A 24416-nucleotide genomic window follows, 5' to 3' on the forward strand; every position below is an offset into this window, starting at 1 on the left:
AGAAGCTGGGATTAGGTGGCAGGGCATGGATCACTTGATAACCAGTCTGTTCATTCCCTTTGGGGCACCTGCCATTGGCCACTGTCAGAGGACAGGATACTGGGCTTGATGGACCTTTAGTGTGACCCAGTATGGCCATTCTTATGTACATTTAGTCACATTTAAAGTTGCATCACAACAGAATTCCTAGTTCACTTGGGCCCAGGCCCTCCAAGCTAGTTAGGCACCTAGCTCCCATTGAAGTCAATGGATCTGAACCTTTGAGGATCTAGGCCTTTGATTATATGGCCACAAAGGACTAAGCCACAATTTAACCCTTACTAATCAACTGAATTGGGAGTGTAATGTCAATCATGAAGTGTTCTCTGTAAATTCAGATTTTTTGCTATTTAACAAGTATGAAATGCCTGCAGTGCTTATATATTTAAGATATTTGTATTTGAGTCCTTTATTTTTTAGTAACAGCCCACTGTGCTAAAGCATACATATTTCTGAGAGTTTATAGAAGAAATGATCAATCACATACTTCAAAAGCACCTTTCATACAGGCACTAACAAAAAAATAAATAAAAATGTAAAAGCCATGTTTAAACTTAACCTCATGATGTAACTGCTGCCATATGTTACTCATGTAGTAGCGCCTGAATTTCCATTAAGCATATAGCAGGAAAGAACAGCTATAAAGGAGTTCATGATTTGAAGATCAATTTGCAAAGGAAGCAAGATTGATGTTTTTAAATAAGGTAAGCAAAAGATGTAGGCACAAATATTGTTGTCCTATCACAAGGAATTGTCAGCAATTCAATACACAGACAGGTGAACCTCATGGAATGATGATTAAGAAGTTTTTATGAGGAAATATAGTAGGAAGAGAATGTAGAGTTCTGAATTTAAGCAAATATAATATAATATAAGCTCTTCTGGTAATCTCTGACATCCTCTCAACACAAGAATAACATGCTCATAGACACTGATTTCAGTCAGCATGTTTTCAGACAAGTTCTGTAGCTGCTACTGCTTGAGGGAAGTAAGAGAGAGACCCACAAACAAAAACTTACAATTAAGTCATGTAAAAGGTTTGTGACAAATGAGTGATATCCGAGATAGAAAGCAAATGCATATAGGCAATTGGATTGCCAATCCACCCTTTCCTGAGATCCCTGATCACAACTTACTTACCATTACCTTAACTTTGTGGAAGCCAGTAAATAATTAACAAGGTTTTGAAGAGATCTTAATGAATGTTAGTTAGCAAGAGTCAGGCCATACTGTGACCCTTATGACGTGAGATTTGTAGAAGCAAGATAATGTAAGACAGAGTGAACTGTGTGAAAGTATTACGACCTTGCAATGTGCAGTCTTGCTTTTTCTAGTAAGATAGCAGAAAAGCTTATGTATAAACAAAATGTATTTGTTGCTTTTTACTGTCTCCATGATTGTCTAAGCTTGTCTGTAACGAAGGTATAAAGGCTTGATGTAATTGTTTACCAGTTGAGAGACCTGTCCAGGACCCTGTGTCCTATGGCACTCTCTCCCTCCATGGTAATTACTGGAGAAATAATAAAGTATTTAATTTTGCTGCACCCAAACAAAAAGCGAGAACTAAGTTTTTCTTCGACAACTTCAACCAATGTGTCTACATTAATCAGGTCCAACATCTCTTTTTAGGGCCTCACATTACTTGTGGAGACTAAGATTATTCAAGGCTTCAGGCTTTATATCAGGACACAGCACACACACAAAGAGCTCTGTTCAATTTGACAATCATCTCTAGATTGTCTTTATTATGTTACAGCAAGTCTTCCAAGGAAAAATGACCGGGGAAGAATAGCGGTCCCTTTTTAAATGGCAGTGTGCTATGCCCTGAGAACATTTCAATAGCCTAACATTCCAGAGACTAATAAAACAATTTCAGAAAATGTTTAACATGAGTCTTAAAGGAAAGCCCACTGTCAAAACCAGCTAGTAATTCCACAAGATATCAGAGCAAAACTGAAATATCTATCATCAAAAAAACGAGAGAAAAGTATTATTCAATTAAACACAGAAGGCAACTTAAGAAAGATGGTGCAAACTTAACCCTTGCTATGAGTAAAGTAATCCTTCAATATGAGAGTGCTCACAGAAGCTACAGGAATCTGCAGATATATCAGGGAGCGGTCTTCATACTTGCATATTAAACCTATGAAGTATCCATTAAAAGCATTCAAATGTACAACAAATAGAACCAAGAGAAATTCCTAGGAGCTTCCAGAAACTACTGGAAAAAAATGGATAAATGAGACAAACATATAGTGCTCTATCGACTGAGAAAAGGTAATCTTTAAATAATGCAAGTTCTGTGCCAAGAAAGCAATTAAAGTCAATGTAAGTGTTCCATCAGCTATCAAAGCACCTATAGTCAACATTATTTTCAGTCACTGCAGAGATTCCCAGTAGTAGGTTTCACTGACTGTGGAAGAGACAAGGCAATCAAGAAGTGAGCTGAAAAGGTAGGCAGACTTATAATGGAAATAACCAAAGAAATGCTAACACATTTGCTAAAAATAATGTTTAAAATAACGCATTTTTGGTAGGAAATAGCAAGTGCGAGAGTCTTATGAGCTTTACATTAGTTACCACCACATACTGGGACATATCCTTGGCCCTGCTCAACTCCCATTGTTCCTATCCAAGCTGTGCATAGAGGAAGGAAAAATAGCTTAACCAGCCAGCTGGAGATTATCTTTGTTGGCTCTACAGCACCCATTCTTGAGCCCATCCCTGATATACTCTGTGTGCACACATACATGCAGACACAAATACATATCATTTATATACATGCATATCATGTATATAAACACTCAGACCAGCAATTTTATGCAAACCACTCATAAATTTGCAAAATTTGATAATCTGGAGCATTTGCTTTTGACTAGAAGGCAGAGGGGGGCAAAGAACATCAAGAACAGATTGATGCTATCCATCCAGACAACGTGAATCCAGGCAAACTGTCCTTGATCCACTGAACACAAAATCCATTTACTGAAATGTTTAGACAAGAGAGGTATTGCAATAGTCTGTGGTCTTCTCCCTGCTCGCCACCTTTCCCCTCTCCACAGAGAATCCTGAATCATCAACATCTGAGTCCTAATTTATTCATCTAACATCTAAGAAATTTCAACTGGCTTTCTAGTACATACTCCCCAAAGGATACAGGGATTGGAGAAGGGTTAGTAGACAGATTCAGTACATATGGCCAGCTATGTAGCCACATACTTCCACTAAGTGTACTGGTCCCAACTATATAGCTCTCTGGGCATCTGCACTGAACGTCAGCCCCACTGCGAGCTGTGTAAGGAGAAGAGGGGGACCAGACAGCACAGCTGGCTTGGTGGTCATAGTCTAGCCAGGACAGTTCTAGGTTTTAAAAGATGGTCCCAGGGCACACACAGGATGGGGAGAAAGACGTTATGTCTTGGTCCTTTACTGCAGTTACTATTCATGCATAAAAAGAGTAGCTGTGGCAGGGTCCCCAGTGCCTGGCAAGTAAGTATTTGTATCCTGACTATGGCAGATCAGGATTCCTACCTTTCATAGTCCAATCACTGGGCCTCCCCACAAGAAGATAATCACCTGTAGGTGAAGGGGCACCAGATATGGGTCAGAATTTTTTTTTTTTTTTTAAAGGGAGAAATGAGATCTCCATGAGTTCTGGCCGCTTAACTGAAATCAAAGCCAGCTGAGGCCTTGAGAATTAAAATATTCATGTTACAAATCACTTCAAAGTCTCTTCAGAAATCATACCATACCTTTTCCCTCCCAACTCCCCCTGAGCAGACTCCAGATTACCCCCGTTTGTTGTCAGGATATTTTGAAATGCTGGCATCTCTGAGCAGCCATGTTGCTTTGGTCCCTCTATTTAAGGTAGAAACAAGCTTCTGCTGAGCTTTCTGTGGGAAAATCTACAGGTTCTGAAGGAGAGCATACTGTGTCGAGAAACTGTTCCCCAGCCCCATGATATTTCCACCAGTCACACTACCTCCCAAAAGCAGCAGAGCCCCAAACATGTTTTCTTCACATGGAGGGCTTCACAGCTCAGGTGCCAGGGAAAGCACACTACAAGACTCCACCCCCCTGCTTTGCAGCATAATTTTCGTGATTAGATGAGGTTTGCTCTTCTCCTTGCCCTGCAGTTTTAGTTTCACTTAGCTCAGAGCCAAAAATATTCAAATTTCATTAAATGCAAATGATTTTTTTAAGATAAAGAACCAGATTAATGAACATCCCACGCTCAACTGGAATATGGAAAAACATGTATTTTGTTTCTTTAAAACCATTCACATGGTAACAACAAAAGGGTTGGTATGTTTTGACTGTAGAAAAAGCCATCCTGGAAGCCCACAGTTACAAAAATATTACACTTCCAGCCTATAAAAGTATCAGTAAATAAAAATTTGCAAACTGAATCATATTAAAAACTGTAATTATCTAAATGCCCGATTATTAACCACTGCATTGCTAAAACATCAACACGGATTGTTAGTAAATCATAATCATATGAACCTGAAGTTAGATTAACAGTATTACAGTACTGAAGTATTATAATCAGATGGAATCCCAGTAAAAATGAATTCAACAAAAGATAATCTGAAGAGATACTTTCTATGTAAAGATTCCCCATAAGTGAGCCATGACAAATGCATGCACCTTACTAATAAAATAAAAATGTTTTAAAACATTTTATTTGCAGATCACCCATACTAATTTGCTTCCCATCCAATATCAGAAAGTTTGCTAAACTCTCTCCTAGAGAAACTCTTTTTGAAGTCAATGAAGTTGTACCAGGAATGAATTTGGTCTATATGAATTTATACGGAGAACATATATTTATAGTTAATGGCCAGTGTCTAGCTTTTCACCAAACCTAAAAGATCTTCAGTCCTAGCCTAACAAAGCTTCTCCATGGTCTCAAAATAAGACTGTGGATACTGACACAAGCTTACCTATCCAAGGGGAGCTGAAGAAAAGCAAAAATGCCAATACACTGCTCTAACTCAACAGCCAGGAACTAGAGAGGTGCTCATAGAGTGAAGGGGTGAAAGGTGCAATGTAATGAGAAGTGATCAGGGGCGGCTCCAGGCCCCAGCATGCCAAGCGCGTGCTTGGGGCGGCATGCCGCGGGGGGCACTCTGCCGGTCACCGGGAGGGCGGCAGGCAGGGCTCTGGTGGACCTCCCGCAGGCGTGCCTGCCGAGGGTCCGCTGTTCCCGCGGCTTAGGTGGAGCCGCGGGACCAGCGGACCCTCCGCAGGCACGCCTGAGGGAGGTCCACCGGAGCCGCGGGACCGGTGACCGGCAGAGCACCCCCCGCAGCCTGCCACCGTGCTTGGGGAGGCAAAATGTCTAGAGCCGCCCCTGGAAGTGATCATGGAAGTAGCTTCTGTCCTTTCAGGCTTTCCAGGTGTACATGTTAAACTTGTTTCCCCCACCTCCAATTGGGTCATATCACTCTATCAACTCTAAAGGTGAAGTAAATGCACTTATTTGCCCCCAACACAGATTGGGAAAGGAATAGGTTCTTACAATTAGCTAGGAGTAGGGAGGCTCATTCAATCTAGCTTGTTGATGTTGACAGTAGAGGCATTAAGTTTATTGCTGCTGACAATGGAGAGGAGACTACCCACAAGAGTTGCTCAAAAGTTTTCCACTGAAACTGTTTTTCAGTAGAAAACTGGGGTTTGCATTAAACAAATTTTTTCCATGAAAAGCACTTGCTTTTTGGAGACATTTTTGGATATTTCATCAAGGAAACAAATGCCTGAAAAGCAAGAAGTTTTTAGCTCTGGACTGAAATATTGCAGTTTTTGGATGAAAAGCATTCATTTTGGACAAAATATTTCCATTTTTGATGTTTTGCCAAAAACATTTCAGGAAAATTTTTGATGGAAAAAACAAACAAAACCCCCACTTTTGTTGAAATTTACTGTGGCAAATATCCTACTACTCACATAAACAGTTTGCTTCTGGGACTTCCAGTATTTCTCCTCTACACCCCCTTCACCTTCACCTCCCTTACAAAGACTAGGTTTCGTAGACTGCATGGAAATCCTCAAGACTGTATATGGCACTTACCCCTCCATCTGCTTGGCCAACAGTTCCTGAGTGGTCAGACAAGGAAAGGCCTGCATGGGATTTTTTACCTATTTTTCCAAAGGCAACAAGTGACCACAGTTCCCATGTACTTCAAATGGGGTTATGAGTGTTCAGGCCCTAAATGTCTTCTGTGGCTGATTAATCCAAGATTGTACATTAGTACTGTACTCCTATTCAGGCTTAGTTGACATGGCCTACTAACAAAAGCTATGTTTTTGATTAGTCACTTGGAATATCAGTCAGCAAGATAAGAACTGATTCCTGTGTTAGGACACGGGGAGGATTTATTTACTTGGAAAGTCCTAACCCAGGAAGTCCTGCTCAGAAAATACTGCTAAACTTGCAGCTGCTGAGGGCTCCATCCCAACAGTGACAGGCTAAGGTGACAATGCACAGTTTACCATTCACATTCCAGAGCCCATGGTATAGAGTACAGGCTGTTTCACAATGAAAGCTCTGTGGACAAAAATTGAGTTCCCTGGGGAAAACCACATTCGTTTTGATCAAATTCCCAATTGGACCTCACCCTATAGATCACAAACCTTCCCCCTGTTTTGATGGCAGAGTTATTAGAAGTAGGGTGAAGATGTAGGGTCCAGAGAGAAGTATACACATGAATCTTGGGCCTTGCAGAAGGCGGCCCAATTGAATAGCTTTACAGGAGTCCCGGATTTGTTTGCCATTCAGCCGCCGTGAGGCACCATTCCCATAAATCTGATGGTCATATAGGCCAGTTAAGTGAAGTGAAGCCAAAATCCATCCTTGAAAGGGGAAGAGGACAGTCAACCACATACATTGAATTGCCAAAGCAACATAAGGGGATTTAGCTAACTTAATTCATTAATATCAGTGAGAGTCTTATGAGTAAATGTGGTGACACGAGTCAAAGGAAAGAATAGTTTGTATCCTGTTTTCTACCTTTGCAAGGAATGTCATCTTTAATGATTGAAAAATGGAGGTTATACATTTAATGCATAGTACATACATAATCTCTATAAAATATCTATGTAGCATAATTTTATGTCAAAATAAACTTTTCAATTCTGAGTTGCTCCAAATGTTCTTCACTGTTTAAAACTCATTGGCTTTACAGAAATGATAAAAGTATGTTATTAAAAAAAACTTTGATAAGCCAATAAACTATAAAAAGTACATTTGAAATATAATTACTTTTTGGATTTCCTTTTTGTCATTAGAGGAGAAAATGATGGCGCATATTCTTCAAATTTTGTACCCGGACTTCAATTTCTAAACCAACAGGAGGAAGATCTATTTCTCCACTGTCATGTAACCTATACAATCACTTAGTTACACACATGCAAAGTGTGGGGAAAGCCCCTATTGTAAAGTGACAGCATTTTAATCTCACTTTTATTTATGTTGGTGGAAACTACCAAACCAGAAGTCAATTTCCTGACCTCATTAGGACACTCCCTACTGGAACCGTGAGCATATGCTTCTATCTCCTGTTTTCGCTGGAAGAGCAGGGGTATGAGGGAGAGGTGCTCTAAACTGCAATCTCTACAGTTTGAGTCCTTTAGGTCTATCCTAGGACTCTAAACTATAAAGACTGCTAGGAGTCCTCCAGGAGTCTAGAGAATGATCCCTAATCTAATCACATTACTTCACACTATGCAGTGCTACAGCTATCACTAAAGCCCCATCTCTAATCATGTGTAGGTTAGGGACCATGCCTTAGGAAAAGTCTATATATTCAGTATGTTATGGAGAGTCTCAATGGGGAAAAACAAGCCACAGGTGTTGGGGAAGAAGAAACTTGAGGAGGGGAAGCGGAGGGAGACAGAGAAAGGGAGGATGATGGGAAATCTTTGGGGCTGAAGGGAAAAGAAGGTAGCAGTATGCAAACAAAGTAATGCATATCAGCATATTTCTGTAACTGTGGCTTTACAAGGTATGCCAGACAAGGCAATAGGCACAGAAGAATCAAGAATAGAATTCCTGAGCAGGTGCTAATCCTGTCTGAAAGTGTGGAACCAGAAGCAGTGACATTCAGGTATGATTTTTGTTTGTTTGGGTCCTCTCGCTATTGGGGTGAGTTGGCTGAAGATATTTCTGGTGCAAAACTGCCTTTAAATGGAAATTGACATGGCTTTGCACTTTTTTAAAAATACTGAACTTGGAGCTTTTGTATTATTTATTACTGCACTACAAAAGGTGTCCATTCAGTGCTCTAAGTAACCCAACCCATAAGTTACAAATCATAAACACCCTCCTCAAAAGCCTAACATTGGAGAGGAAGATGGGGTTGCAGCATACCCACAGAGTTGACAAATCTGTTCTCTGGCATACCATAGGATTCTTATTTCGTTTATTTCATTGTATTTTCCATCCTTTAAATGACATAGGTCAAAAGAATGGTGAGACTCATTTCAGCATGAAAGATACACACCTTTACAACCCTATTCAGCTCAATCATTGCCCCCAGTGCTGGTGGACTTTGGAAGGGCTACCTGCTGGAAGGGTACTTCTCTCTTGGTAGTATTTATATAATAAAGGCTCAAGAATTATTTACATACATATTAAAATACATGTTTATTTGTTTACAAAAGACCCATAAAATAATTTTTAAAAGCTATTAACACTACAAATTTTTGATTCATTCCAAAAAAGAACTCCTTTACTAATCACGTTCTCCTGGAGGAGATGTTGGCACACATTACTCAAAAGTGGAACGTTAATGTGATATTTGAGGCAGTTTTGAAGCAAGTGCATAAGAAAAAAAAGATTGCCAACAGAAAGAGTGCAAGGTGTTTTTTCAGACTGCAAAATTGCACTCTGGATGCGCAATCCTGGTCTGACATTGCAGACTTTTTATTCCCCTATGAAAGCAAGCCACAATGTCTAAGAGGGGTTTGTTAGTAGTGCTACTGGTATCGGATATCTATTGCTGGTAGTATTTCTATCATTAGAAACTAGAATTATTGTTAGTATCTAGAAACATATGTAGCGGTGGAGAAAAAACAGCAAAGAGATAAGAGTAAAAGAACAGTAAGTACTGGGGGGCAGGGGAGGAAGAGAGGAAGTGAAAAGAGACTAGAGACAACAGGCGAAGAAGAGGGGAAAAAACCAAAGAAAAAAACAGAAAAGGGGTGAACTAAAATCTAGAAGAGACAAAGTGTTGCCAACCAGAAACAGTGTTTCATGACAGCAAGAGACCCGAAGCATTGCCACCAAAAATGTAAGCCAGTTCAGAAAATTAAAAACTGACGGGAAGAGTAAGGAAAGACTATCATTTGACAGAAACTACAAAAAAAACAAAAAGAAAAAACCACATGCGCTTTTTTTTTTTAAATGCTTACCCCTAATTTTTAGTTACTGAAAAGATGAGGTCTCACTTCAACAAGTTTCTGAAGTGAACCCTAAACTTGAACAAATTATTAACCACTCTAAAGGAATTGTTTTGTTCAAAACTGTACATCTTGCTTTGTAATTTTGTCCATCAGGTGGACAAGTTCAACAACTCAGCTAGACATTTCCCCCTCCACCCCCAATTGGCTTACCATTTTTGCTACCTGAAGTAACTCAAGTCTGAAATACCAAATGTTCATTGCCATCAATATGTCAGTCAATTTTCTTCTGACCCTTATTTTTCGTGTTATTATTTGGTCTTCTACAGCTGTTCTCTCTCTCCGATGATCCAAACATTTCTTGGGCTACCCATTTTCTCCCTGGGTATGCAAAAGTCATCCAGGGAAATCTGTAATAAAGACAATAATTCCTTTATGTTTCACAACAGAAGAAGTTTAGTTTCTTTTTGTAAGCAGATAATGACAAATATTCTGTTAAAGAAGGTCTTGACATTAAAAAAAAACAGATCATCAAGAACAATTACCATAATGAAAAGGCTGAATGAAAGCTGCAATCTGATCATCTGAAACCCCCCATGTATAATATTTCCAATAAATGTAAATATTGAAACTAAGAAGTCTCTTCACCAACCAGATTAATATGCTGCTATGCAACATATTTAATTTTTTTAAAGGGCTCAGTTCTGTAAGCCCTCCACATGCAGGATTCCAACTGACTGTGCCCCTGATTCTAAAAATACAAACAGTATTAATAAAAATACTTCAGGTTATTTTTTATTTAAAGGGACTTTTAAAAAAGACATTTCACATAAGTACCTATCTTCCTTCATTTTTTCCTGGATGTCCCCAATGAACATACAAATTTAATTTGGGGCTGCTCTCAACCTCATGCACTGCTCTCCTGATATTCTTGGTCCTGTCTTTACAAACTATGCTCCCTGAACCCAATTTAGCAAAGAAATGAATTCAGAATATAAAAATTGCCTTCTCCCTTCTTTGCTTCTGTCTTGAGTCTTGATTCAGGAAGGTTGTTATGCACACGCTGAAGCTTAAGCATGTGAATAATCCTGTTACCTTGCTGATACAGCTTTGGAGCTGTATCAATATCAGAACCTCTTTTCTGCACTCTTAGCTAGTGACAATAGTGTTTGTTGGTAATAGACATGCTGGTAATAGATTCAGCTACTGATTTGGGAAACTGAACAAACGTGAATAAAAGACCAAATTCATCCCTGAGCAGAAGCAGAGTGCACAGCCATCAATGGCCAGGATGAGTAATTCCAACAACAAGAAATAGGCCCGGGGTAGGAAAGGCCTGGTCACCACTTCTGGCCTGTGGAAGAGGGTGAGGAGTGGAGGCTCCCCAGGAATTCAGTGGGTGGCTCTTCAGACCACTTTATGACTCCTTTATGCTGGCTCTGCCAAGTAGCCACGCTAAAACCAATGACGTTGGCCCAAAGAATACAGTTTGGAAGGGGAAGAGGAAGAAGCTCAAGAGGGATAAGACTGAAAGCAGCTCCCTTTATTAACTAATAAGGTCCCAAACCTCCAATCCTTGTGTATGCAAAGCTCCCAGTGATTACAATGGTTGTTTTGTGCATATGCAAAGAGTGCAGAATGAGGTCCTAATAGGGGACAAATCACTTTTAACTTACCACGTGATAAGCTATTTTTTGCAACTGCTTCATTGCCTTGTTCTTGATGCATTGTTTTCTTGACAAGGAGAACAAGGAAGGCATAAGGACAGTCAATCATATGAATTCTTACTTATAACATTTGATAAACTTCTTTAAGTTACCTGCTTTCTAAATTCACTGAGGTGCTCTAATATTTCGCTTTTTTAGTTTTCACATCGCATAACGTTATGGCTATCTGTATTTCCCCACTTACCTTCCCTGAGGCTAGTCACTTGGGCCCAGATTCTTAAACTATTTAGGCATTGCTCTACTCAGCACTGAAAGGCCTAAGTGACTCAGGAGTCAAAGTCTTATATTCACAAGTGATTTAGGCCCAGAGCCTCAAAAGCTATTTAGGCGCCTAACTCTCCCTGATTTCAGAAGTTAAATACCTTTGAGAATCTGGGTCTTAGGCACTTAAGAGCCCAAGTCACTTTAGACTTTGCAACACTGAGCAGAGCAACTGAGCAAAAATCTGTGTCTATAATTTTTCAATTCAGGACTTTTAATAAAAGAATTTATCAGCATAAGCTGATAAGAATTATAAGAATTTATAAGCATTAACAAAGAATCATGAAACACATTCCATGATTTATACTGAACCTATTTATAAAAAAAATAAGAAAGCACATGAATAGTTTACTAAAGTTTTACCTATCTGGACATCAGGTCAAGACTTAAAACATCAGATTCCTTATGCCTTGAATGTTTCCCATTAAATCTATGTCAAAGTTAAAAGACATCAGGAGCCAAATTGAGCCCTGATGTAAGCCAATGAGACCTGGGTCACAGCTGCTTGCACCGAGACTGAACTTGGCCTAGTAGTATGTTGGATCATAAAAATCACCATAACAATAAGTCAGAACAATGAAACCCATTACAGTCAAGTACATTAAATAAAAGAGGATCCTACCAGTTGCATCAATCGGCTTCTGTGTCTAGAAGAGCATCTACTGAAGCCACGTCTGTGACTATGAAGGAGTCTGGTGTATCAGACACTCCTCGCTTGCCGAGACAAAGCTTCTTTGAGATACTGACTCCTTTGCTTTGATCACAGTACCTCACTAACCTTCTGACTGGCAGGCAGGTGATACCACTTCTTGTGAAGGTTTTTCTAGGTTTTCCTACTATTCCCCAGGGCATATGTTAGCAATAAAAGAAGTCCCGGGATTGACTTTGTAGTTATCTTCCCAAAAAAGTGAGTGAGTGTGTGTAGAATAGAGAGATGGAGACGCAAGACATTTTCCCCCACCACATCCACCTGTTGTGGTACAATGTTGAATATTCCATAGTTCAGTTTGTCCTCTTTTCAGAGAAAGAAGAGAAATCTTCATTGAAATACATATTCTTCAGGAGGCATCTTCTGCTCCTCCCTGAGGTGGAATTTTCACCTGTGTCCTTTTTTTCCTCAATGAATGTGTCAGCAAATGTCTTATTAATATGTGATGCTGCAAAAATCAGAAGTTTCTTTCTCATTATGGCTCTGCAAATAGTTGCAACTTTCTTTGTAATTAACAAATTACAAATAAGATGTCTGACATTTAAAATTTAGCCTGTTCCTAAATATCCTGATTTAACAGCAAAAAATTAAAGAAAATCCTCCTTCCCCTGCTCAAAATAATATAAGGCCTGGATCCTAAAAATACCTACACACATTCATAACTTTACTCATGAGTGGTCCCACTGAATTCAGTGTAATGTTCAATGGGGCTACACACATCTTTGAAGTTATGCACTGCTTAAATTTTCGCTGGGTGGGGTCTGAAAAGTTTCAAATTAGTTGTATGAGGATTATAAGATGTTTGTTTAACCATTTTCTATGTTTTCCAAGATCCTGAAGTCCATACATTTTCTTTCAAAGTATTCAAAGTTTTTCTTACAGGACAGAAGTTTTAATCTATCTCCTAGGAAACTACTTTGTTTTACTCTTAGATTCTATCCTGAAACATAATATGAATTATTTCCTGCTATTAAGCCAGTTTTTTAGTTAAATTACAGCAGTATCTGTCCCACAACCTAGCCTAATACAATTCAATATCCAAAGAACATTCTCTGGCCTTGGCTCTATGTTATAATTTGCTGCAGTTCTCAATAGCCACTGAGAAGGAAAAAGGCATAGAGTGAGAAATGTGACAAGTGAGCACTTGTGAAAATGTGAGTGGGATGTGCTGAGAGCAAAAGCAGAACAAATAGAGATATAAGAGTCTAAGGATTCAATTCTACTCTTAGGTACACATCGCTATATTTTGTGTGGTTCTGTTACTATGGATCTCTAGACTTCAGATTCCCAAGAGAAGAACTGAGGCATGTGAATTAACACTGGGGTTTATCTAAATCCATTAACTCTCACCCACAGACCCATTACAAATATACACCTACTTCAACAAAAAATCCCTAGGATAAAAAGAAAGGTCTACATGAGAAAAAATGGCAAAACAAAGTTCAGCTTGACTTGGAATTCTAGAATCTGATTCTGTGCTCACACCACTTTTGGTTTTGATGGAAGTACTCTTTATTTACATCAAGGTAAATGACAGAAAGCTCCAGTATCTACATTTTAGATCAGTGATAACTACAGAAGAAAACCAGTTTGCCTTCATTTTAATCATGCTTATTGACATTATTTTAATTACCTTACTTAGAAAGTGACCATGAAACCTTTTATGCCATATCAGTTAGATTTATAATGCAAACAGAGAACAGTTACATAGCTGTTGTCTAGATTCAAACCCAAGCTTCCTCTCTCACACCAGTGTCAAGTCAGTCTAACTCAGCTGACTTCTGTGGAGTTAACACTGAAATTCTGCAGGCCATTCATCAATAATAGGATCCAATCCTTTACAATAGTTTAGGGGGTGGAAAAAAATAGCAACACACAGTCCTGTTTTGTTTAGCACCGCAGCTCCCTGCATAGATTGCCTCTCCCCCCATGAAAGGTTCAAAAGGGTTTAGAGTGCACCGATTTGGTACACGTGCGCAGCAGCTGGTCTGACGTGATAAAGCAGAACGCTTCTGAAGGAGAAGTTCCGGTCTGTCGGACCAATAATCAGTAAACTAAGAGGGATTTACTCAATAGCCCCTCACAGATCCTAGCCTGTCAAAAATCCACTTTTCTGAGGCGTGCCTAAATCTGCTTTTCTGTCAGATGGTTTCAGTCTTTAAAAGAAGTAAACAGCAAGTAGCTGGCGAACAAAGAGAGATGCTCATCAACATTGTGCCTTCGTTTATTCTGAATTATGCATCAGCCATAACTGAACCTTTTGACTTTGTCTGATGTCACAACCCTGTTATTTTATGCAGAGAGATGTATTAAATAATATTAAACTTAGAGATCAGTAGCGTGACATCTGGAAGGTTCACCTACTACTTACATGCTATGGCACCCTCCCTCCCTCCGTGTTTCATTCCATTGCAAAACACAGCTTGTTTGTTTGTTTTTATACCGGCTCACACTTTTACTGAACGAAAGCTTTAAATAGCACCACGGTTTGGTTGCAGTTGCTAAAAATACACATCAGAGAGCTTGAGCTCTGATTTGCCGTGAAACACGCGGCTTTGGGCATCTGTCACATACTGTATCCGCGGTCTCGCAGTGAATTTTAAAGCCCCATTCCCCAGTTTTATCTACAAACGAGCAGGATACAACAGCTAGAAAACCTCCAGTTGTGGCCGGTTAAAAATAGCTCTGCAGAAGGGGGCTGGCCGGAGGCTCGGGTTCCAAGGCACCGCGTTTGCTACAGACGCCTCAGCGCCAAGGCAATGAGGACCAGCCCTCCCGGGGTCCCAACTTTCCGTGCCCAGCCGGTTGGCGCGAGCGACAGCTGTTGGCTAGCAGCGCCCACCGCCTCACTGAAGCAGGGAGGCTGGGGTGAGGGAGGAAGGCGCTGGGGCTGGCACGGCCCCCTCCTCTGCCCTCCGCCGTGCACTTCCATCCCCCCCCCCGCCCTTACCAGCGTTCCGCAGCTTCTTGTTCCTGTACACGGAGAGGATCACCAGCAGGTTGCCCAGGACGTCCACCACGATGGTGAAGATGAGGATGGCGGCCAAAGTGGAAGCCACCCAGGCGGGCCGGTCCAGGCTGAGCTCCGCGGGCGGGTGGGAGGCGTTCAGCCCGCTCCCATTGCCTCTCATGCTGCTCCTCCTCGCCCCAGCCTCACTAGCCCAACATCCCGGGGCCACGTTGGGGCGGGAGGGGGAACAAGGAGCGGGCTCGCCGGCAGCCCTCGGGGATCCGCCCGCCCGGCTCAGGCGGAGGGTGTCCGGCGCGGCGCAGGCTGCCCCAGCGCCTTTCGCGGCCGCGGCCGGGCTCCGAAGTTTCCCTGAAGTGTGCACGTGCCGCGGAGAGTTACTTTTATAGCCTCCCCTCGCCCCCTCCCCCACCCGCCACCGCTGCCTCCAGGTGACATCTAGCGTCGGCGGCGCTCGGCCTCCTCAGCCCCGGACACGTGCGCGGCCGGGGGATTCCAGCCGCCGCCTCCGCCACGGCGGGGCAACAGCGCCCCGGTGCGGCGCTGAGGCGCAGCGGCGGGCGAGCGGTTCATTCATTGCGAGCGGGCGGCGTGTGGCTGCGCAGCGGGGCCCCATTCATTCTTTTCCCGGCTCTCCCCATTCACGCGTTCGTTCGTTCATTCATTCATTCCTCTGGACAACACCGCGTGTGGTGCAAGCGTAGGCACCCGTCCCTCCTCCGCTGCTGCTGTAAGCCGAGATCGGTGCCCTTCGAGCTCTGTGTCCCAGTATTTGGGGCTGCTTTTTTATTTACTTATTTTTGACCGGTTGGGTTAATATCTCTTGTTAATTGCACTCGTACTAAATTTGTCCTTTACTGACGGACAGGCGGACTCAGTCACTAAAGTGACTGAGGAGAATATGAAAGTCCCAAGCTTGGATCTGCTGTGTGTGCTATAAAAAGCTCTTTGCGAAGCTGCCGGGGGGGGGGGGGAAGGGAGGAGGGGAACCTCAGGACCCGAATCCCCAGAGCAGCACGTGCAATTGCTTCCCTGAAAGCGAGACAGAGCGAGAGATGGCACCGACCGACTGTCTCGTCTTTGCATGAAAATACACAGTGGAGACATTTCTTCCTTTGCAATGCAGCCTCATCTCCTTCCCAAAACGTGATTCGGGGGGGGGGGATGCATGTGCAAATGTACGAATCTGACACACAGTCCGCTTTCGCCGCTCCCCAAAAGCATGAGACACAAAGTGAGGTGCCGTTGCTAAAAAGATAGCAAGGATCTGATTATAGTGAACGTGTTATTTCTCGTGCGTAGTTACACTGGATTCTATAATAGGAACTTCTCATCCCCCAGAAAGTGTTTTCTGCTGAATGTCAATCGCTGTATTGAAATACCTCGTTTATGTGATGGTATGTCGCATGAGACTAAAAGATGTAACCCGAGAAAACTGATCTGCACAAAACGTCCTAGAAATCACACTTCTATTCGGGACCTGCCAGCTGTGATTTCAAATGGTAATTCACGTTGTGTTTTGCTAAATGCCACAGTAGTGGATGTAACCCAGATAAAGTATTTGCACTATTCAAACAGCCATGAACGATCTCCAGCCGCTTAAATTATGCTTGAAACCTTCAACAGGGAGCTGTCTCGTGGACTTGAAATCTAGTAGGGAAAGGGATGATGGAAGCCTAATGTCTTCTGCACAAAGAAGAAAGTTACACTGGGAAGAATGAAAACTCTCATTAGTTCAATTTGTGTAATTTGGGAAACTGTTTTCAAATTGCATAAAATGTTCTACTGATTATGATTTTATTATAATGCAATTTGCACATTTTGAAGTCCTGGGTGACAAATAATTAAAACCATAATGATGAGCAGTAACAACATAAGTATGGATCCATAAACTAGTTAAGTCACAAAAAAGTCATACATTTTACTAGGAAACTAAGTAACATTAAAATAAGCAAAGTTTAAGAAATGTAGGTAGCTTTTGTTTGCCAGATTTTGACCTGTCATTTATGAAGAAATTAAAATAAAAATAGAATCCAATAGCAGAAAATTCACTCCCTGCCAGAGTTGTTTTTCAAAATGTTTTGATGATAATGTTGGCAGATATTCACATTAAAAACCTCAACAGTAAAGCTACAGGTGCCTTATCCTGCTTACACTGAAGTCTGATAGCAAAACTCCCACTGACTTCCATTGGAGGAAGATTGGGCTCATTTACACCAGAGCTGCAAAAGCTGTTAGAGCTCAATCCCAGCCAGGGAACCCTTGTCTCCCATTGAAGTTCCTATGAGCTGAGGGTGCTCAACACCAGAGAGGAGCAAGCCCTAGAGACAATTCTGTGGTGGATTGTGTTTAAGGCTAAAATCCTGCTGGCCTTACTTAAAGGCATCTTTCATTTGTTTGTTTTGTACCAGACCTGGTGCCTCCCACTGCATTCCATTCAAGTTTTAAGTCTGACTCTTGGCATCTAATCATCGGTTTCAAGTATCCTGTTGCACTGATGAAGGGACTGTCCAACCCCCACTAAATCCTCCATCTCTTAATTTGTCCTTAGTACATTGAGTCTGGCTATGACTGAGGAAGTAGCTGATTGCCAAGTGCAAAATACCCACCCTGAGGGCACGACCCAGAATGTGAAGCAATAGATATCACATCTTATGCAGTAGTCTGTATCTGCCTCGGCTTCCCTCCTTTTGGCTGGGGTCTTCCATTGCACCACTTAACTATGCCTTGGTTTCCCCGGTAAAGGAAGGCAGTTGTCTTACCTCTTTTTGGGATTTGGGTAGGCTTTCTCTGCGTCATCTGTGTGAAGCACCACTCCTCTTTAAACCTGCCACACTGGAGACTGAAACTGCTACCTGCTGGGGCACTCGCCACACCATACACCTTCTCCATGCAAGGGCTGCATTCTCACTGGCCTTTGGCCCTGCATTTCCTCTGCAAGTTAGATCAAAGCTGTCTGATCAGTAACATTCTGCCTGTAGCTGATACCTCCACTCTGTTGGCTGCTGCCCAAACTATACATGGCCTGCAGGGTGCCAGTAGGGTGGCTTCACTACCCCTTAGTTTCCAGACACTAGGATAGGCCCCTTAGTTTCCAAACCCTGCAAATATCCCTGCCCATCCACCCTAGCTCTGTCATGCATGGTGGGAGGGGGCAGGGGTGAGGAGAGCCCAGTAAACCTAGTCCATTTCTGGTCAGAGGGCTTATAGGAAGGGATTGGAGGACCATCATGTTTGTGTTGTGATTGCCCTTAGTTGCACTTCTTTACTGTAGCTGCTTTGGGGTCTGCCCCATAGCAAAGGCAGCAGTGGCTACATCAGAATGTAGCACTGATGGAACATGGAGGCATGTGGATGTATGAACGCAGAACATATTAAGGGGAAAAAACTGGCAGTTGAGCCTGAGTTAAGTCTGCACTGGATGTTAGACTGAGGTTAGGACTGACCTGGTATTTAACTAAAGAAAAAAAGTGGATCCCAGACACTGAGCACTGAAAGAGTTTTCTAGATTCAACACAGGTGATAGCACTTTAGGCCTGGCCAAATGCTTGCACATACTTTGCACTGAAAAAGTGAAGGGAGCATTCTACTCCTGCTAACCAAATGCAAGTGCAGTATTAAATCTAATAGTTGATGAGAGAATTGCTCAGAGGACAACATCCAAAAAGAGAACTTGTCTTACTATTCTTCAGCACTTAAGGTTCTGAGCTTCTTGGCCAGTAAACACCACTGAAAAGATTAAAGTGGTAGACTGAAGAGCTGTTGAAATGGCAGATGCCTGCACGCTCTGCTGCAGTAGGTATCTTCAGAAGGGCAGCTTTATATGCCAGAAGCTGCAGATCCTTACAGGAGTGCTGACTTCCTTGCCTTCCAAAGAGAGCAGGATGGGACTTACTGTTAGATTTGACTTCGCTTCAGAGTGGGCTTTGAACATATATATTCAAGCATTTGCATTGGAAAATCTCTGCAAATTCTAATCTTCCACAGTTACCGCCCCAGAACCCCCTTTGATCTCACTGGAAGCCATTTTGGAGGTTTCTCTGGCTCATCTCAGAAATTGCTATTCACACTTGTTTTCATCCCCGTTGTTGTGAGGTGGCAGTTTTTGAGAAGGACATCTCACCCTTCAGAAGTTGTTACTGCTACCCTTGGAGGGTTGTAGACAGACAAATCATTTAGATGCCACCTGATAAGCAATATATGAAATGTCAGGAATAAAATAAAATAAAAACTCTCTAATTCACAAGAATTGGAAAACATAAGGCAGGCAGTATCATGGACAGTGCATGTGATACCATGATTGCTGCTTGCCAAACAAACCACATCATGTGCATTGCTCTTCCTTTTATAACCTCTCTAGTTAGTGCCTTGAAAAACTCAAACTGTCTGTTTTAGCACCCCTAAATCAGTTGTGCATTTTGGATTTGTGATTTTCAAAATGTGACCTAATGAAGTACAGACATACTTGAAATGAGTAACAAGTGACAAAATGGTTGGTGAAAGTGGGTAATTGAGAAAATCAGATTTGAGATTTTTACTTGTAGCCTGATTCTTCCACTTATATTTGTGTAAATCAGGGAAAACTACACTGCGATCAATGCATTTACTAGGTGTGAGGTCAGAACCAAGCCTTTGGCAATTTTGTTTTAATGCATTAAATAACACAATGTCATAAATATCACTGATTTGACTTGTTTGTAAGTGAAAAGTAGGTCAATGAAGCTGCCCAAGTAACCCTGGCAGGTGATGTACCTCAGGGATACCTGCCAGACACACAATCCTTCAACCTTACTTTGAGTACCTCGAGTTGTGATCCCTTCTGCTTATTCCTACGTGCTGGTGCATAGTCAACATAACAATTCAGTCCTCTGAACACTCTCTCATTCCTGCTGTACCCAAGAATTCTTAATCTTGGACAACTACTGATTGTGGGAGCTGAACTGGAGGAATGTTTTTGGATATAATGGGCAAGGCATAAGCTATGGGAGAGGTAAAATGTCTTATTTCAATTAACACTGGATTTCTTTTTGTTATTTTTTGTCTATTTGAGTCTGGTTTAGTCAGACCAAAATAATATTAATTATTAGGAAATACATAACAAAAGTACTGTACATGTGAGGTATTTGATGGCAAAGAGTTACTCACATAGAACATCTGTTTCTCTTAATTGAGTCTCTCTAAAAATTTGAGAACGTGTACTGTATTTAATCAAAAATCCAAACGGGCATTTGAATAGGTGTTCTTGGGGTGAGGGCTGATATGTCTGCATTTGAGTAACTAAATGGCCCAATCCTGCACATGCATGTTCATGACTATTCATATGGCTAAGGGTTGAAGGAGTGAGTCCATGTTTTCATTGCAGGTTGACACACAGGGCTTGATTCTGATGCACTGCAAGTACTACTATAGGGCCTGATTCTCCCAACCTTACATCACTAGCTCTGTTGACATGAATAGATCTATTTGATTAAGGATCAGTCATGTGACTAATTCCTCTCAGTACAGCAAGACTACATATGCGATGAGGGTAACTTGTGAGTAGATTCATAGATTCCAAGGCCAGAAGGGACCATTGTGATCATCTAGTCTGACCTCCTATATAACACAGCCCAAAGAACTTCTGCAGAATATTTCCTAGGACATATCTTTTAGGAAAAACATCAATTTTGATTTAAAAATTGTCAGTGATGAAGAATCCACACTTCATAAATTGTTCCAGTAGTAATTACTCTGTAAAAAAATTATTAATTTCCAGACTGAATTAGTCAAGCTTCAGCTTCCAGCCATCGGATCATTATACTTTTCTCTTCTAGACTGAAGAGCTCATTAAAAAATATTCAATCCCCCTATAGATACTTATAGGCTGTAATCAAGTCACCCCCTTAACCTTTTCTTTGTTAAGCTAAATGAAGTGAACTCTTTGAGTCTACCACTTAAGGAATGTTTTCTAATCCTTTAATCATTCATCTGGCTCTTCTCTGACCCCTCTCCAATTCATCAACATCCTTCTTGAATTGTGGGCACCAGAACTGGACACTATTCCTGAAGCAGTCACACCAAAGCCAAATACAGAGGTAAAATATCCACTCTATTCAGGGGTGGCTCTATGTATTTTGCCACCCCAAGCATGGCAGTCAGGCGGCTTTTGGCGGCGCGCCTGCGGGAGGTCCACTGCTAACGCAGATTCGGTGGCATGCCTGCGGGAGGTCCGTCGGTCCCGCGCCTTTGATGTACCCGCTGCCGAATTGCCGCCAAAACCGCGGGACTGGCGGACCTCCCGCAGGCATGATGCCAAAGGCAGCCTGACTGCCGCCCTCACGGTGACTAGCAGGCCGCCCCCTGTGGCTTGCCACCCCAGGCACGTGCTTGGTGTGCTGGTGCCTGGAGCCACCCCTGGCTCTATTCTTACTCAAGATTCCCTTGTTTAGGCATCCCAGGAGGGCATTAGCTCTTTTAGCCTCAACGTCACACTAGGAGCTCATGTTCAATTGATTATCCACCACAAGCCCCAAATTATTTTCAGGATACTGCTTCCCAGGATAGAGTCCCGTAAGTTGGGCCTACTTGCTTTGTTCCTAGATGTATACATTTAGCCATATTAAAACATTCTTTGCTTGCACCCAGTTTACTAAGCGATCTAGTTTGCTCTGAATCAATGACCTGTCCTCTTCATTATTTGCCACTGCAAACTTGTCTTGTTTGTCTTCTGCAAACTCTATCAGTGATGATTTAATGTCTTCTTCAAACTCATTGATAAAATAATGTTAAACAGCATAGAGCCAAGAACTGATCCCTGTGGAACCATACTGGAAACACTCTCTCAATGATGAGTCCCTGTTTACAGTTACATATTGAGACCTCTCAGTTAGCCAGTTTTTAATCCATTAAATGTGTGCCAGGTTAATTTTATTTTGTTCTAATTTTTTGACCACCATGTTATGCAGTACCAAGTTAAATGCAAGTAAGGCTTGCAGGATTGGGCCCATAAAGAGGAATTAGGCGTCTGTCTATAATACTATACAGTAGTAGTTAGGGGCAGGAGCACCACCAGCTTTTCTGCTGCCCTAAGCATCAGAAGGTCCCGCTCCCAAAATACCAACAACGATTGGGGTGGCCGAAGATCCGGCCGCCACGGTCGCCGCCCCCCAAATGTTAGCACCCTAGGCAACCGCCTAGGTCGCCTAATGGGTTCCGCCGGCCCTGGTTAGGGGGCTGGTCTGCCTTTTGTATAGCAAAGAAGTGATTCTGTGGCTGCTTTTATGAAAAGCATAGTGTGCATTGATAAATCCTCCTTCCCGCAAGGCACCGAACACATCCTGTGAGATTGAGTGCCTTCAGCAATTCTCACAGGTGTTAGCACCTTGCAAGATTGAGCCCTTAAGGCCCTACTTTCAGAGATGCTGATAGGAAATTCCACATTTCATTTTGCAGGAAATTTGTTTTCATTCCAAGTCAGAACAAAACCAAATATTTTTCCAGTTACTGTACAATGGTAGAACGAAAGTGAACAGTAAATAGAGAAATGATTACAGGCTAATACAGATATTGAAAACAGCTTCTCTTCTAACTAGAACACAGTACTTAACTTATTTCCTAGATCAAAGTATCAAACTGTTTCATTATGATACAAACAGGAGACACTTTGATCTAGGAAATAAGTTAAGGCATTTCAATCCATACGAAGTACGGATTGAAACGCCTTAACCACTTTAAAAATAAAATGTTTTGATTACAGTGTCACACCATATCACATCAGTAGTAGTATATAACATTAACCACTACTCCTTATGTGTCATGAAATAATGTTCAACATAAAAGTAAGTAAATAAATGTAAAACATTTTGAAGTGAAAATTGTGTTTCAGAACAAAACTTATCTTTTTTAAAACAAATTTTCTGAAGTATTGAACCACAGTCTCCTAAGCACTGCGCCATACAAAATTTCACTTAAGGTGAAAGAGGAAGTATCTTGTATAACCCCGAGGGCTCCGCCACATCAATTTACAACACAATGTGAGTACTCTAGAACATGATCAACACAGAGGTGGTATAGCATCCGGAATATTTTTAAGCTTAAAATTGGTCATGTAAAATATAGAACTATTGATTCATCCTGACACTCATTGGGGTAGAGGGCATGATAACTGGATGAAGGTATTATGTAAATCTGTGTGAATAATGGATTTTTTAGTATTTGGTAATTACCAAAAAAAATTGTTTCATGTCAAACAAAATGTTTCATTTTGAGCATTTTTAATATTTGGTGTTTTAAATAAAATTAAAGGAAATTGTTAAATAAAAAGTAGTTTCAAATTAAAAAAATTAAATGTTTTGTTGCAAAGGTATTAATCCAAGATATTTTTATTTTTTTTAATGTTTCTTTTGTCTGAAACTATTCAGCAAAACATGAATTCATGAAATGTTTCAGTGTTGCTGAATCAGTATTTTTCACTGAAAAAATCTGTACAGCTCTAGAGTTACAGTAATATGGTCTTCTCTGAGATTTGCTCTGTCATTTCAGGTGGATGATTCCAGACTCTGTCCTAGTATAGTTGCTTACACTGAAAAGCCTACTCATGAGGATGAAGTGTGCCTGATTTTCAGAAATGTTCAGCACTTGTTTCCAGTGACTTTGGTGAAGTTCTTAAAAAACAACAAAGCTTTCCTTATATAATGCTTTTCTTTTGTTGTTGAAAGACTAACACTGTTATTCTCAACTTTACTGTTTCAATGGTCTATGTCAAGGTTAGGACTTACATGATTCTATTTGACACAAGATTTAACTAAACAGAGTGCATTTATTTCATTACACATCTAAATAACCAACTTGTGTGATACCTGGAGTTGTGAGCCTGCCCTGTGTAATATCTGTGTACCATGTTCCTACACATTACTGGTTCCTGTTGTCCACCCTTAGGAGTGGATTGTAGTTTACTGGTACTTATAAGCTTGTTGTGTAGTCCAGATGAACCAAGGGTTCTGGATACCTGGTAGCACTTATCACTGTGTGCTATAGTGCTTGTAGTCAGAAATAGTTGGTGGAACCCTACAGTAATGCTGCGGTGATCTTTTGGCCACCTCCTGCATTCTCCATTTTACACCCTACAAGGATATCAATGGTGGTTTCAGTTGACTTGGCATCTTTTTGATGTCATGACATGCCCTCCTTTGGTGGCCAGATATGGTCTTTATAGTGGCAGTTCTGGGTGCTTGTTGTGCAACTCTAACACATAGAATCCACTTTTACAAACTGTGGAAGCTAAGGTACTGATTCAACAGCTTAATCATCTGCTAAGCCTAACTGATACTGT

The 24416-nt window shown here is 41.4% G+C and overlaps 1 protein-coding gene across 4 annotated transcripts in view; it reads right to left on the reverse strand.

Moving 5' to 3' along the window:
* The window catches only part of MTNR1A (melatonin receptor 1A), a 103451-nt gene extending 85533 nt beyond the window's left edge, over positions 1–17918 (reverse strand). The window contains exons 1-3 of one of the 4 annotated variants that reach the window (XM_045017286.1): positions 15089–15446; positions 11118–11175; positions 9655–9851 (exon numbers count right to left, since the gene is read on the reverse strand). The gene's annotated coding sequence lies outside the window, so the exon portion shown is untranslated. Of the gene's footprint in view, positions 1–9654; positions 9852–11117; positions 11176–12051; positions 12587–15088; positions 15447–17868 lie in introns of those variants that run through there. The other 3 variants (XM_045017285.1, XM_045017287.1, XM_045017284.1) reach the window with 3 other exon arrangements.
* Between the last annotated feature and the right edge of the window lie 6498 nt (positions 17919–24416).

Source organism: Mauremys mutica, chromosome 5 (assembly GCF_020497125.1).
Source record: "Mauremys mutica isolate MM-2020 ecotype Southern chromosome 5, ASM2049712v1, whole genome shotgun sequence".
In the NCBI taxonomy this organism is placed as follows: Eukaryota; Metazoa; Chordata; order Testudines; family Geoemydidae; genus Mauremys; species Mauremys mutica.